The sequence below is a fragment of the Malania oleifera genome, chromosome 5, assembly GCF_029873635.1.
Source record: "Malania oleifera isolate guangnan ecotype guangnan chromosome 5, ASM2987363v1, whole genome shotgun sequence".
In the NCBI taxonomy this organism is placed as follows: Eukaryota; Viridiplantae; Streptophyta; class Magnoliopsida; order Santalales; family Ximeniaceae; genus Malania; species Malania oleifera.
The window spans coordinates 55,835,423-55,850,778 of NC_080421.1; positions in this window are offsets into that span (position 1 = coordinate 55,835,423).

Genomic DNA, 15,356 nt, shown 5'->3' on the forward strand with positions numbered 1-15,356 from the left:
GTATTAATTACGTAATAAATTATATAGTTTAATTTCAAATTGTAATTATAGCAAATACTATTTACATATCAATATAATTATAGATATATCTTAATTATTGAATTATATAATTAGGTACATGCAATTAATTGGTTTTCATAACTGAACACGACCAATTATGTATGTTCATAATTGCATAATTATGTACATAAATCTTTAAACCGATGTATCCATAATTACAAAATTATGTATATAGATTTTCGAATTATAATATTGATTTCGTAATCAATCATACAGTTTAATTTTAAGTAGTTGTAACCAATAATAATGATTATCTACTTAACTATAAATTATGGGTATATCCTTAATCAACCAATTATGTAATTAAGTACATGTATGCATACATATTAATTGGTTTCATAAACAAATCCAACCGAATGTGTACACTCATAATTGCATAATTACGTACACTTATAATTAAAATAAACCAATTACGTACATACATAATTGCGTCATTATGTACATATTCAAATGAAATTGTTCATGATAATAAAATTATGCTCATAAATTATCGAATTATAAGATTTAACAATGTAATTGTATCGTTTCATTACATAACTACATAATTATGAACATATTTATATCGAACCAGACATGTATGTATATGAACCAAACCAATTGCATACATTTATAATTGCTCATAATTACAAAATTATGTATATATATATTTTTAGTAACTTTATTAATTACGTAATTATATAATTTAATTTCAAATAATAAGTATAGTTAACAATTAATATAATTACATACCAATAAAATTACGGACATATATAAATTGAACCAATTATGTAAACTACGTACATGCATGCATATTAATTGATTTGAAAAATCAAAGTAAATCAAATTATTTATATATCAATAATTGCATAATTATGTCCATATTGTAACTAAGTTGTCCGTAACTATAAAATTATGCATTTAGATTTCTTAATTATAATATTAATTACATAACTATATAAATTAATTACAAAAAATAAATATAGACAATACTATAATCATATACTGACATAATTGCGGACATGTACAAGCCGAACCAATTATGCAATTACGAACATGTATGAATATTAATTAGTTTGAAAATCAAATCAAATTGTGTACATAGTTATATAAATATTTAAATGCATAGTTGCTCTACGTGCACAAAAATTCAAATTATGATATTAGTTATTTACTTGTAGTATATTTTTGATTGTGATAAATTAAATAGTTTAATTAAGGTTGGAAATTTAAGTGGGTTGATGGGTTAAGTGGGTACATCCATTTAACCCATTTAATAAATGAGTTAAGATGGGTCATCCATTTACGATCCATATAATAATATGGGTGTACCCTATCCCTTTTATTTATTTATTTATTTATTTTTTGATTACATAGGAACTTCAGTCACCAAGGAGCCCTGTTTTAGTTAGTGGTGGGCAAGGTGCTGCACCCCCCCCCGTCTTTTTTTTATTATTTTTTTTTTGTGTATTTAAGTACATTGAAGTTATTTTGAAATTTTTTATTTTACAACGGTAAGATTGTCGCTGTGTGACCTAAAGGTCACGGGTTTGAAGTATGGAAACAGCCTCTTGCAAAAATGCAAGATAAGACTGCGTACTATACACTTATTGTGGTCCACCCCTTTTCTGAATCCTGAATTCGTGAGAGCTTTGTGCAGCGGGCTGCCCTGGTTTTTTAAGTCCGTATAAGTGCTAGACATTTAAGTTATTGTACAACTAATCACTTGAAATTAGGAGTGATGATGACCATGCAACCATTTTACAGCTTCCCCTCGACCAGCAAAATTAGAATCCTCCGAAAGCACCTCCCTCACAATTTGACCTTCACTCGATGAGGGCTGTGGCGCCATGCACCGCCTGAATATTCTCTAGTGTTTTCTTTTTTTTTTTTTGACAATTTGGGAACTGCAATCACCATTGCTCCACTTTGAATATTATGGTGCGGTGCCAAATCCAGGGGATAGAAGCCGTTCGACCATTGACGTACCCCTAATAATTTATCGCGATAAACTCTTAAGGAGGAATTAAACTCATGACCTTGGGGTCACCAAAGTCACAAACCTCTAAATCCCAGATCTAGTGGTGTTTACATGCCACGCCCCCCCGTAGTGCTTTCATATTTTCTAGACCGGCAAGATACTGCTCCAACTACAATATTGTGAATTTTCTCTGATATTTTAAATATTTTTGGTTCAAAATTGATTGATTGAGTTCGTTTCACATTCCTAAGGATAAGGTCATCCTAATTTTGTACAATTAGAGCAAGTTTTCTAAGTTTTGAAGGCTTGTTAGCATTCAAATTGAGGCCCTGTATTTTTAGATTTGTGGTGACAAATTGGCTTGCCTTCATGAGATTTTGACATTCATTCGAAGAAATTCAACTTTGGTTTTTCATAGATATTGTTAGAAGGATAAATTGTGTGCAACAAGATCATTCTTCCAATTTATTTGTGGAACATCTAAGGACCTTTGGAAAGGCTACATAATCTTACACTTCTCGGACTCCATATAAATTGACTTAATGTCACTTACCAGAGATTGGTACTTGTTTGAGTTTGCGTTGGTCTATATTTGTTCTTTGGGTTAAAGAAAGAAAATGATGAATCAATTCCACATATATTGTTCCCATTTAGTCGGCAATTCTCAATAATCGGCAAAACCTAGATGTCCTTCTTTTGATTGTTGTTCAAGCCCTTAACCTCCTTTACTAGATAAGTTGGATGAGATGGACAATTATTTAAATTGCCCAAACCAAGATTTCTTGGTTTAACAAGTCAATATTGCAAAAAGTTGAAAGGGACAAAAAATGCCTTGGAGAACTTATATTGCCACATGGTCTAAAATGAAATATATCTTAAGGGAAAAGTATGCCCGCCATTCTTATAGGGGGTTGATATATTTGGTGCAACCCCAAGAAGGGGGGAGGGTGAATTGAGTATTTAAAATTTAACGCTTAGGTTAACTGGTTTTGTCAATAGTACAATCTAACCTAGGGTCAGTCTATACAATCAACAAATAAACATACACATGCAATAAAGGTAAAGTGCGGAAATGTAAAGAACATGCACGAATATTCAAGGCACAATATAGTTGTTTGAAGTACTAGCTTTTTGAAAAGGATTTTGCACACAAAATCTAGGTTTAGGTAACTTGCAACAACAATGTAAGAACCACAACCCTCAAAGTCTTTCCACACTAGATTTATCAAATGAAATCGGTGGAAGAACTTTAATGCTAAACTCTCTCACAAAATCGATCAAACAATAATGTAAATGAGAGTTCTAGCTATTGTGATTAAGCACACTAGCCTTAGAAGATACTCACAATGCTTGGAGAAATAAAAATTGAAGAGTATGTGAGTGTTTGGAAGTATTTGGCTAATATAGGGTTTTGAAAGTTGAGAGAATTTTGCCCTAATTAAGTTTGCTAATCCTTGCTAATTATGACAAATGAATGGGTATATATAGGAAAGGAGGAATTTTTGATCGTTGGGGACATAGTGGGTATAATTAAATTTGTTTAAAGGACCATTAAGAATATTAACCCTTTTTACCCCATTTAAAAATTCGGTAAAAAATATTTTAACCCGCGAGGTTTGGATGCCCGGCCAGAGGTTCGGGTGCCTGAATAGACAGAATCAAAATTCATCTTTTAGAGGTTTGGGTGCCTGAAGGGTGAGTCGATCGGTTGAAGCAAAGTCAGTAGCAATTTGTTTGATACTTCGGGTGCCCGGCTCATAGTTCGGTTAACCGAACTAGGAAATTTGGTCGCCCAACCCCTCTTTTGAACATAAATAGTCGGTCGCCCGAGTAGTTGAAAAGTGCTCTGACAAGCTTTCAGGTGCCGGAAGACCAAGTCAACATGTTGACTTGTTCGGTCGCCCGAATCTCTTTACACGGCATAGGTTCAGTCGCCCGAACCATCTCATATTTTCCCATTAAGTTCATTTAGCCTTATTTTGATTCCCTTGATTATGATAAGTGATGTAGGGGACTTGTGTTCTTAGTGTAGGTACCTAAAGTCCAACTATGGCCGTTTTGAGCATACCTACCTACCATGCATGATGCAATTTATTACAAGTCATATGAATGCACAGTTCATAATAAAATACATCCCAAAATAAAGAAATAAATTAATGAATAAAAAATACAACACATAGATCTTCATTTTTTGGCACGAACACCGCATGCCATCATGATATGTCTTTTAGTCCTGAAGCGCGCACAAGGTGAACTTACATGCAATTGTCAGTACAACCATTAGTACCAAGAGTATTTGTTATAATCAAAATTGGGTGTGACCTATAAGGTCAACATAGGCAATTATTGGACCAACTATGTATTCTTAGGCAACTTTTTTCTAGAGCCATTGGTTATTACTTTAAATTTAGAAAGCTCATTATTAGTATGCTCTTAGTTAAGGAACCTAGAATGGTAATTTTGTCCAATAAAGGGTTGAGAGATGAAATTAGAAAGTACATATCTGTTCATAAATGTTCGACTGCACTTTCAAGCTTACCATATGGTTTTGGAAGCTTAGACATTTCTTTAGCTTCCAATCGATAACACCACTTCCAATCTCAAAGAAATTCATTGGTCTAAATCAATTTTCCATGGTTATTCCTAGACACTCCTAAGATGCTCAAGAGAAAACTTGTTGAGGATAAACAATCAAATATCAAAAGTTCCCATGCAAATTGTTGTGTAATTGAGTGTCATGACTACGTAAAAATGATTTGCATGTTACTAGTGCACACTTTTTTTGATTCTCCTAAAAGACATGAGTCATGAATCTTTTTAAAATGAGATCATGTCTTTAGTGACCCTAAGCTTTTTGATTCTCCTAAGATGAAAGTTATTTAGTGCATAGTAAGGCTCTATATTGAACAATTCTAAAAGCTCCTAGATTGTCTTTTGAAGAGAATAACTGAGTGAAAGAATTTTCATAAGGCATATACAGGAGAAAAACACTACAAAGGACCTTACTACTTCTTTCTTCTCCTATGCCCTACAAAGTAAGGAGTCTAGGTGTAGCACTTATGTGGTGTAGTGATGTGTGTGAATAGAGCACTTATGAAATGCAAAAGCATAAGCATGACAAGACATATACATCATGGAATATAACACAATAGAACATTACATAAGCATGAAAAGAAACAAACTCATACAAGCATACATCATACATATATATATACATATATATATATACATATATATATATATACACATATATATATATATATATATATATATATATATATATATATAAACCACCCACAAACCTACAAAAGGCTGCATGAACCTTTAGTGCCCCTTGTAGAGTCGCCAGAGCTGTCAACATCGGGTTTCGAGGACCCATTTGGGTTTTATACATTTGGTGATGGCTTTAAAATCCAACAAGTATAGATTTCCAAACATTAGTACATTTAACTTGTCATTTTTTATCTTTGAAAAATGGATTCACTAGTTTGTTTTATTTTTGAAAAGGAAAACTAAAGGAAAGCCTTTATTAGTGTTGGAATTACAAGGTTTAAAATCTTGTTTTGATGATAATAAATCAGAGGAACTTAACTTATTTGGTTAAGTGATAATATTTCAGGACTCAAGTATGTGAATACAAGGTCAAGTGCACATAAGGATTATTGAAAACTTATACTCTAACGAAAGAAGATCTTATAAAGCTATACTATTAAAGCATGGATTCAAAGATGATTTGATGAATCTTAAATCGAATTGAAGTTGGAAGTCAAGATAGACTCAAGAGATGGAAAAGCATGAAGACTTAAGTGCTTAGAACGTATAAGTCTTAAGAAGTCTCATGTAAGTACTTCAAGCGATTTCAATATGGATACATGAAACTCTTAGGCTAATGTCTTGATCCTAGATACCTTGTAAAATACTTGAAAAATATTTTTATAAGGTCAAAAGTTATTTCAAAAAAGTTCAAATTATTTTTGGAATGAAAAACACCAAAACAGGATTTCCCAAATTCTATTCTTTTTTCTATATCCGTATTGATGTGCCATTTTATATATAAAATGATTTTTATCTTCAAAAATGATCAACATGAAAGTTGTAAGATTTTTTCTTAGTTTTTTTTAATACCAAGAACGTATCATTTAGAATTGTATAAAAAAAGTTATGACAAAAATATTGAAGGGTGGTCGAAGTTGTCAGGCGACTGACCATATCTGTTTAGGCGACTAAATAGCAGAAAGAACCTATCTAGGCGACTGACTGTTAATCCAGTTGACTGACACCTTGTTGCTTTGATTTTTTAGTGTTTTTAATGACCCAGATGACTGAATCTTCGTACACAGTAGACCGACTCTTCGAAATTCAAATTTTTTAAAAGTAACGGGAAGTTTCCAAAATTGAGTTTTTGAATACTAAACATCATGAAAGCTTGGGAAACACTCCAAGTCACTTGGGGAACACAAAATACACTTTTTAAATTCTATAAATACCCCCCCTAAGAAAAAGGATTCAATACACCAAGAATTAAAATCAGTAATCAAGCCTTATTGCTTACAATCTTCAAAAAGCTTTATTGCTCACATACTTGCTGAAGTTTCTACTGAGTCTTGCTGAGAATTTCTCACCGATCTTTGCACAAAAATTCTAAATCTTTCAATCTAAGAAAGAACCCGGTGATATTTATCTTGAGCTTCATCTTCCTATATTGTTATTTGATTGAAGTATATTGTTTTCAGTTGTACTAATATGCTCTTGAAGAGAGTGTCTTTGTACACCAAATTTGTTTCTTGTTTTTGTAGATGGTTCAAGATTGTTGAATTGTTGTACCGAGTGTGGGGTATCTCCCAGAGAGAGGGCTCCACCCTAGTTGAAGGAGGGATTGTAAAAGGCTTCTCATGCCTGTCAAAGGAGTGTGTAAGGTTGCTCCTACCTGTAAAGGAGTGGTATATTGGAATCCTTGGGTGTCTTTGCCTAAGGCAAGGATGTAGGCGGGATAGATGAACCTTGTAAAACTTGCATCTCACTCTCCTCCCTACTCTTTAATTTTCTGCATATATAAATTGTGTGGATGTTTATTTAAGTGTTGGAAATTAATTTGTTATTAAGATTGCGGAAACTTTAATTAAAGGAAGTACGTTGATTGACCTTTTGCGGAAACCTTAAATGGAGTACGTTGATTAATCGTTTGCGAAAACCTTGATTAAAGGAAGTGCATTGATTGATCAATACCAAAGCTCATTAGTAAATTAATTGGTTGCATATTTCATGTTACATATTTAACATCAATATTTGAGTTTTGGATGCTTGGTTGAATTTTCTATTGTGTTTCATATTGAAGAAATCAAGCCTTCCTTGGTTGTAAAGGTTATTCATCAATTATATATTTAAGCTCAAATCTAAATTTGAATATTGGAAGCATTGTTGAAATTGTTGTATGGTTTTATTGTAAAAGCTTATATTGATTAATTAGATTGAGTTGTTGGATGTGCTAAGAAACTTGAAAAGTAATCAAATTAGTATTGTTATTCATAAAGATTCAATCTTAAATTAATTATCCACTGTATTTGTGATTGTGTAATTGCTGAATCCAAAAAGGGTTAAGAAAGAATTAATTAAATAGGGTATAAAGAAAATTTTAATCCCAATTCACCCCCTCTTGAGAGTACACCTTCTTTTTCAATTGGTATTAGAGTGAGGTTGTAGCAAATCTTAAACTAGAAGCTACATAAAGATTTAAATGACACACCTAGGTGTATGTCCCTTTATCGTGGGTCAATCCTCTTATAGACCACTTCTCTTTTGCAGTGTCAACTATACTTTTTGGAAACAATGAATAAGGATATACTTGCAAACCATTGATTGGAAGACATGGAAAGTTGTCACAAATGGTGACCACATCCCCACTAAATTAGTTGATGGTAAAGAAGTACCTAAAGAGGAAAAAGACATGACCGATAATGATTTTAAGATGCTACAAGTTAATTCAAGTGCCACGAATGCACTATATTGTGCCTTGGATGTAAATGAGTTTAATAGGGTATGGCATGTAAGTCAGCTAAATAAATTTGGGATAAGTTAGAGGTAACCTATGAAAGAACGATCGATGTTAGAGATAGTAGAATCGATATGCTCACAAGCGAGTATGAGGCCTTTAGGATGAACTCGAATGAAACTATCACTAGCATGTATACTAGGTTTACTCACATAATAAACTCCTTAAATGCTTTAGGGAAAAATTACTCAACATATGAAATGATTCAAAAAATTCTTAGAGGACTTCCACTGATTTAGGAACCTAAGGCCACATCAATAACTGAAGGAAGAAATTTGAAAAACACCTCCCTAAATGAATTAATAGGTTCTCTACTCACTTATGAGATGACAATAAACGAAAGAAGTGGATAATCTAAAAACAAGGAATCCATTACATTTAAAGCCTCAAGTGAAAGATCTAGTGATGAAGATGAAGAAATGATGGATGTAAATGATGTGGCTTTCATAACCAAAAGACTTGCAAAAATCCTTAGAAAGAAGAATAAATTCACAAGAAAAATTCAAAACTCAAAATGAGATGAAGATGAAGAAGATGAAATCAGTAAGAAGAAAACAAAGGCTGAACTTCCAAAGTGTTATAATTGTAAGAAAGTTGGACACAGAATCGGATTGTCCATAACTTAAGAAGGATTCCAAGAAGAAAAATGATTACGCGTCTAAGTTGAGTAATTAGGCGTTTAAAATTATGCATTAAAGATTATATTTTTAATTAAATGTCTAATTATATTCAATCTTTTAACATTGAACTCAATTTATAATATTTGGGTTTTTATTCGATAATTTATAAATTTTTGGTATTTTATTGTTGCAAGGTAATTTATGAACATTAAAGCCAACATTACTTTGTAATCGGGGTATAACTTTCTCATCCGAGTTCCAATTGAGATGATTCAAAGTGATGTGGAAAGTCAAGAAAACACTCTACAACTTTTGTGTCTTGAGTGTTGAGAGCTACGAGTTATAAGAAGGTCAAAATCGGACTTGAAAGTGCAGAACCGACCATGTGTTAACAAAAGAAAAAAATGAATAAAGGCCAATCAAGTTGATGTGACCACGTAAGGGGGGCTCAAGGCCCATGCGCAGCATGAGACATGTGCTGGAATGAAGGGCCAGTTGTGCCTGGGAGAATCTCTTTGGAGGTTTACTTTAGTTTTGGCAAGTAGGGTTTGTTTTTTCGGGCATTAATTGGAGGGGTTGAAAAGTCAAAAAAGGAGGGTGGGCTAGGTTTCAAAATAAGTTTTTTTTTTTTTTAAAATTTTTGACGGGTTCTTGTGTGGGTGTGCTAAGGATCCGTGCGCAGCCCTTGGGATAGGAAGCACCTATGGCCATCATCATCTTCTTTCTTCTCTCTCTCTCTCTCTCTCTCTCTCTCTCTCTCTCTCCCCTTCTCTCTTTCTTTTTATCATTTTTGAATTTTAATTAGTCGGATTAATTTTATTAAAGTTTAGTTTGCTTTTTGTTAAGTTCTTGAATGTTTAAAGTTTAGTTTTATTTGAGTTCATGTTTGATTTAATATCATTGTTTTAATCTCTCTCTCTTGCATTTAAATTCTTGTTTGAGCATGATTATTATTAATTTCAGTTGCTTCTTTTATTTAAAGTTTTTGTCGTATTTAAATATTTTATTTGGGTATTTTTATTATTAAAGTTAGTGTTTTTATTTAGTTAGAGTTTATTTTTGTATGGGCTTATGTTTAAAGTTAGTATTTTTTTAATTGAATAATTGCAATGTTATTTCTTTCGTTATTCTAGTATTGAATATGACATTTTTTTAGTTATTTTCATGCATGTTAAATTAACTGAATCTGAACTGTATTCAGTAAAATTTTCTTTTCTTATTTTCTTTTGGATCTACGCAAAGTTTGGAATTAAACTGCTTTCCCTGAAGAGACGATCTGACTTTTGGGCTAAATATTATACAACTGAATTCCTATATTTGCGATAGCTTTCGTGCTGCTCATTTTAAAAGTGAGTCAAGTTTTTGGCGCTGTTGCCAGGGAATGCCATATTTAGTTTCAAAATAGTGTTTTTCTCTTTTATTTTTCTTTTCTTCATGGAAAAAAAAAAGAGAAAAAAAAGTTTTGAAAAAAAAAAAAATTATGGCTGTACTTGCACCACACACACTTATGAATTTTTTGCAGGCCACACAAATCACTGCATCGTCTTACACTGGACGAAATATGAGTGTCCTTATCAGCACTTGGCGGATTTTGAGTTGACTTGCAATACTGTCATTACTAGAGCTGGAATTGATGAATTTACTAAACTTCGTTTATTTCCTACCTCTTTGTAGGATAAGTTGGAGATGTGGTTTAATTTTTTGAAACCTCACTCTATCTCTAATTGGGTTGATATGGAACGTGAATTTCTATATAAGTTTTTTCCCTCATAGAGAATTCAATTTTTGCAAGAATAGATCATTTAGTTTATGTAGAAGAGTGACAAGACTTTTCAAGCTTGTTGGGAGAAGTTCAATGGTCTGATAAATATTTGTCCACATCACGGGTTTGAATCATGGAGGTTAGTCAATTATTTCTACACAACTCTTACACTTGATTGCAAATAATTTGTCCAGACTATGTGCAATGGAGAACTCTTCAGCAAGGAACCAGATCAGACACTATCATTTTTTGATTACTTAGCTGAAAGTGTCCAACAATGGAATACATGGTATGCTCAAGCACCAATGGCAGTACAAGCTCTCAGTGCAATCAGTGGTGGAGGTAAAAATGAGGTTAAAGAGGAGAATGATCTCCAGGCTTTTGTTGCTGCACTGGAAATGAGGGTAGAAGAATTAGAAAAGGAGAGTAGTTCTGATAAGATACAATCAGAAAATTGGGTTAACAAAGCTCCAAATCAGACATTCTTGAACACCTACAATCCGGAATAGAGGAATTACCTGAGTTTATCATGGGAGAATGATCAATCTGGTCCATATGCTTCACAGTCTCAGTAGCCTCCTTAGTATTATGCATTACCTTCATAGCCGACATATTATCCAGTTGCTTCTCCGCATTAGTATCTGCCACAGCAGATCTATCAGAGCCACGCACTTTCGGGGTTTCAATCTAATGAAGCTCTTGTTCCACCAACGACATCTTTTGAGGATAGCATGACATAGATGACTAATACACTTCAGGAATTAATGAAGATTAACACTCAAACCATTAATGAGTTGAGCACACAATTAAGTACCCTAGAAATAGAGGAATTTTCGGCACAATCTTAGTTTGATCCTCAGGTATACTGGCAACAACATCAATAGGTACATGATGTCTTAAGGGATTCTCTTGAGGTAGAGAAGGCCGTTTGTCACTCCCCGAACCCGCAGATGGGCCCCAGTTGTGATTTTAGTAACCTAACCTGTCTCTGTATCATTTAAAACATACATGATACTACACTAAATGAGGGTCCGACCCCGTCGGGTATGCGTATACCCTATACACATTCATATACACATACATATACATCACATACACAACGAAAATGTTCTTTCTAATACATATAATGTACCATACCAGAGTCTATACATAGCTAAAGTCTACGCTCCAAAATACAGCACGTGCCCCGAATGTCTACAAAACCCAACAATGACAACCCGATTACAAAAATCCATACTTACACAAGTACTATACGCAGCTAACCAATAACCACGCTCTCGAATGCTAGGACGCTAGTTTCGACTACTTGAAGGACTTGAAAAATATTTGTATAATCAGGGTAAGACACCTCTTAGTAAGGAAGAAACATGTTATATAAGTGTGTGGCATATGTGTGTTATTTCGACATAAAATATAACACGATATAGTTCCAGTATTTTCACAATCCAGTTCCAGTACATACGATACCAAACATACGGTTAGTGTCGTCACACTCTTCGGCCGAAAACGGCTGCATTACACAGAGCACCCGATACCCTGCAATAATCGAAGCCCCACAACGATATTGTTGCTAATACGGTGTCAACTCACATCCATCGGTGATCAACTGGAACAAACAGGTGATATTTCACATATAGAGCCAGACACTCTCGCCCACGGTGTTTAGCCGAGACATGGAGTTTACCCATGGTAATTAGCTGAGAAGTGGCAAATTTCACAAAACCTGGAACAATTTTGGAACTCATGTTCCTATACCTCTTAGTTTACAGTAATTAGCCATCATAGTTGTTTTAAAAAACCTAGAACATTTTACATATAATAGTTCATTTCACACTTATTTGGTATACAACAAATCATATTGTTTTCAATTCGAGAATACAGTTTAATAAAAATATAGGTACGATCATCTTAATATCACAGTTTTATACAACATACGATTTTCCAACAAAATAGAGATGATACCCAAAACCCCTAAATTTTCCCAAAACATTAACCCGAGAATCTCGTATTTTCACTTGATAGATTTTCCCAAATAAGTAGCCAAATCATACATAGAATTGTAAACTACATGTTTATTGATTCCGATTTTAAAAATAATTGATATAAATAGAATCCCCTTACCTTAACTCGAAAACCAAAACACGAGCTCAACGGCTCCAAAAACAATGAACCGAGGCACCAAAACCTAAACAATGAAGAACAATACTTCGTTACAATACTATTCTCTACAGATCTACCGAAACGAAAATAAAATTGGACCCTTACCTCGATTTTGGATCAAAACCCAAAAATCCTCGAAACGAAATTTCAATCTGCTATTCTCGAAGAGATTCTCCTCCTGATCCATGTAGCAATGTCGGAGCGTTGATTCCGGAAACAGACAACCCGAAATCCTAGAGAGAGAGAGAGAGAGGATTTAGATTTCTTAACCATGAAACAATGAAAAATTCTACTTATAGACCTTTGACCCGGCCAAATTCGCTGACGAGATGACATCCTCGTTGACGAGCCGCAGAAGGAAGTTCGTCGACGCCAAGGTGGACTCATCAATGAGCCAGAGATTTCAGAATTTCCAAAAATACCTCAGTATCTCCTCGTCGACGAGCTATTGAATCTCGTCGCCGAGTTGCATAAAGGACTTCATCGACGAGGAAAGAAGTCTCATGGATGAGCCCTGCTGAGTTTTACCCCTTTTAATTTTCCTTCTCTTTTCTTATTTATTTAATACAATTATATCGGGTCGGGTTCTTACACCATTAGTACTCTGTGAAGTGAAGAAGACGTTCCTCGACCTGAGATACCCATCGATAGACAAACAGTTGTTTTGACACCTGAAGTTGCAACTGAGAAAGATGAAGCTAAAGAAGAATTAGAGGAAGCGAGCCCAGAATTGAAGGAGCCGTCATCCCAATCAGATACTCAAGTGCAAGTGATGACCATGGAACTGCCATTACCTACTATAGTACAAGTCAATGATTGCAATATTGAAACAAATCTCTGCAGTGGTAAGGTGATTGGTACATCCGATAAAGAAGTTGAGCAGAATGGTGAGAGTTTAAATTTGAAGGAACCAGGTAAAAATTTTAATGTTAATGCTTCTGAAGAACTAAAGGTAACTGTTTTGACAACTTTTCCTCAAAAAACAATTCTTAAAGAAGTGAATTTCTTGTAAAATATACTGAATAGAGATCCTTTCTTGTTAAAACAAGGAAGACAGCCTGCATATGTTTTGTTTGGTACCTTAGAACATATTGATTTATTTGAGGCTAACTTTTGTGCACATAACAAGACTGATTCACTGTGGTGACTCAAATTTGGAAACTCGTCGGTTTAATTTATAGACCTGCACCCACTAGATGAAATTCCTCTTGAACCTCCTCCAGACATACTGTTTTGTTTTTTTTTTTTTTTTTCTTTATTTTCATTTTGTTTTAATTTGTTTTATTTTTAGTTTATTTTCAGGTACATTTTTCCTTAGCTTAAGTTTTTCTTTTTCCTTACTTCTCCATCCATGTATGTCTCTACTTCCCTCCAGGTATGTCTCTACTTCCCTCCCTATGCTTTCACATTGAGGACAATGTTTCATTTTTGTTAGGGGGGGGGGGAGACAATTTGCATGTGTAATTGGATGCTACTCATTTGATACTATAATTAAAAAAAATTGTTGAATATGGATGATTAGGTCATGATTAACACTGACTTATACCCTTTACATACTTGCATATAACCTAGGAGTTACACACTTAGGTTATTTATGTGTAGTTTCTCTTTATATGGCTAATCTAGGAATTGTAACTCCATGAAGGTGTCGTGGTAGTTCATTCGTATTAATCTGGCTATATAAACTCTTGTATTTATATGATATCTCATGAGGTTGAAAATACACGTTCACGTAACTTGTAGCACTTAGGGTTCTTTGTGAGCACTGAGAGAGCACCCGTGGCGACTATGACACCTCATGAGGTACTATTGAGCCATTTATCGTTCTTTTGAGTTTTTGACATTAGTTCAGAGTTCATGAAACTCAACTTTTCCTGTTTTTTTTTTTGGATACTCCTTGTACACTAGTCTCGGTATTTGACTTGTTAGTCTAGAGGTGACATCTAGTGGGGAGATAGAAACCTAGGTCTTGTAGCCTACTCAAGATGTGAAGGTTGAGCCACCCGTAGAAATATACTTTTTTTTCACGGACTACTGTTCAAGCTCAATTCACATGGGTGGTATGAAGATAACAAAAGAAGTGTAATGATTGTCCTAACTGACCATGAAAAGACAGAAATTGAAAAAAATGAGCAGAAGAAAGAAAAAAGAGAAATAGAAATGCATAAGAATGAAGTGAAAGATTAATACCTGCTTCACATAACTATCACAAAAAAGTCAAGGACATGACACATGTTCTCCATATATAAAGACTCTTTAATCACCTAATGCTTCAGATGTATTCACACCTAGTTTGTGAATAAGTTGATCTAGGATGGTCTTGGTTGGATATGGCGAGTAGGTGAGAAGATGCTAGGGTGAAGGACCTGATGTAACACCCCGACCACGAGGGGTCTGAGATATTAACTTTTTACTATTGATTTATAGCGGAAGCAAATAAACTCAATTATTATTAAACCAGAGCACTAATTGTCCATATTACAATCATTTATTTCAAAAAAAGAAAAATTACACAAACATAAATATCTGACATCATACTAATAATTCTAAACAATCTTTATTTTTCTATCCCCACCCGCATGCTTGCTAAGCCTAATTTCCAACATGCTCTTCAGAGTTATCTGAAATAAAAATATGATTGGAGTGAGACGACGCTCAGTAAGTAAATAAGATTATTATTAGTATGTGGCCAAAATGAGCTTTTTAAAAATTTCGTAAAACAATATTTAATATTATAACTTCAAAACT